This window comes from Arachis hypogaea, chromosome 19, assembly GCF_003086295.3.
Source record: "Arachis hypogaea cultivar Tifrunner chromosome 19, arahy.Tifrunner.gnm2.J5K5, whole genome shotgun sequence".
Classification (NCBI taxonomy): Eukaryota; Viridiplantae; Streptophyta; class Magnoliopsida; order Fabales; family Fabaceae; genus Arachis; species Arachis hypogaea.
The window spans coordinates 47,792,830-47,794,943 of record NC_092054.1 but is presented as its reverse complement, the minus strand read 5'-3'; the positions used below and the strand labels follow the sequence as shown (position 1 = coordinate 47,794,943).

General features: G+C 41.9%; 1 non-coding gene across 1 annotated transcript; it reads right to left on the bottom strand.

Moving 5' to 3' along the window:
* Positions 1-957: 957 nt before the first annotated feature.
* Positions 958-1,064, bottom strand: LOC112780767 (small nucleolar RNA R71). The gene has a single exon (XR_003191583.1). It is a non-coding gene; the product is annotated as a small nucleolar RNA R71 (small nucleolar RNA).
* Positions 1,065-2,114: the final 1,050 nt, after the last annotated feature.

The following is a 2,114-nucleotide window of genomic DNA, read 5'->3' as shown; positions in this document are numbered from 1 at the left end:
AGTTTTTACTTGACGACAATTCGGTATACTTGCCGAGGGAAAATTATTGAGAGACAAGTTTCCGTGCATCAAGTTTATGGCGCCGTTGCCGGGGATTGATTTTGTATCAACAATGATTAAATTGGTGGATAACTAGATTGAGCATTTTTTTCTTTTGTTTGATTTAATTTCTGTTTGAGTGATTTACTTTCAGTTTTAGTTATTTTCTTTCCTTTATCCCTTACTCGTTTGTGGTGTTCTCTTATTTGTTACAATTCAGTTCACTAACCCACTAACTGTTTGATATATTACATCACTTACACTAATAGCATTTCTAACAAGAGTACTTTCTGCATTTATTTTCTCTCTTGCTTTTGCTCTGTTGGTTGTATGACAGGTAGAAGAAACAGGGCTTCAACTTCCTTTGATTATGAACCTGAGAGGACCCTCCTTAGACTAAGGAGGGAAGCAAGAGGAAAGAGAGTTGTTAGTGCTGAGGAAGAGGAGGAGTATTTTGAACCAGACATGGATGAGAATATGGAGAACCATCATGAAGGAGAGACTCACAACCATGGCAGAGAAGGTCCAGTGCATCATGCTGGACAAGAGAGAAGAGTTCTAGGCTCTTATATCAATCCAAACCCAGGAAATTGTGGAAGTAGCATCCAAAAGCCAACCATACATGCCAATAACTTTGAACTAAAGCCACAGCTCATCACCCTTGTTCAGAACAACTGTTCATTCGGAGGAAGTGTCCAAGAAGACCCAAATCAACATCTAACCACCTTCCTGAGGATATGTGATACTGTGAAGTCTAACGGTGTTCATCCTAACACCTATAGATTGCTTTTGTTCCCCTTTTCACTCACGGACAAAGCATCTAAATGGCTGGAATCTTTCCCGAAGGAGATTTTAACAACCTGGGAAGATGTGGTGAACAAATTCTTGGCGAGATTCTACCCTCCTCAAAGAATCAACAGGTTGAGAGCTGAGGTACAAATCTTCAGGCAACAAGATGGTGAAACTCTCTATGAAGCATGGGAGAGGTTTAAGGACTTGACAAGAAGATTCCCGCTAGATATGTTCAATGAATGGGTGCAGTTACACATTTTCTATGAAGGTCTTTCTTACGAATCAAAGAAGGCAGTAGACCACTCATCTGGGGGGGTCTCTGAACAAGAAGAAGACCATTAAAGAAGCCATAGATGTCATTGAAACTGTAGCTGAGAATGACTACTTCTATGCTTCTGAAAGAGGCAACACTAGAGGAGTGATGAAGTTAAACAACGTGGATGCACTGCTGGCTCAAAACAAGATGATCACCAAGCAGCTGGCTGACCTTACCAAGAAGATGGAAAGGAACCAAGTAGCAGCAATCACTACCTCATCAGCAGCTCAAGAAGGAGTGAATGCAGAGGCAGGGGATGATCAGGAACAAGGCAACTACATTGGGAACTCACCTAGGTAGACCCATGATCCATACTCCAAAACTTATAATCATGGTTGGAGGAACCACCCAAACTTTGGGTGGGGAAATCAACAAGATCAAGGCCAAGATCAGAGACGTCACAACCCCAACAACAATGCAGCTCACTGATAAACCCATATTTTATGATATATTTTATACTTAGTTTGAGTGATTTATTCAATCTTTCACCCACTTATTCATATTAATTGCAAGGTTTTACTTCTCCTTTCTTATTATGTTATGTATGTGAAAAACATGTTTCCTATGCTTTAAAATTAATTATTTTAATTACCTTTATTTCCATTCGATGCCGTGATTAGTGTCTTGAGTAGTTTCAGATCCTCTAAGGCACGAATGACTTAAAGGATTGAAAGGAAACATACAAAAATGGAAGGAAAGTGCAAAACGGAGTTCTGAAGAAACTGGCATCCACGCGATCGCATGGACGACGCGATCGCGTGCCAAGCGCGAATCAACAGCGACGCGGCCGCATGACTAATGCGACCACGCGCCTTAAGCAGAACGAATATGACGCGGTCGCATGACTGACGTGACTGCGTGGCAAGGAAAAGCTCCAAACAACACGACCGCGTGACACACGCGGACGCGTGACAGAGGCCATGCACCAGAAATTGCAGAAAACGCTCATAGCAAATTCTGAAGCCCT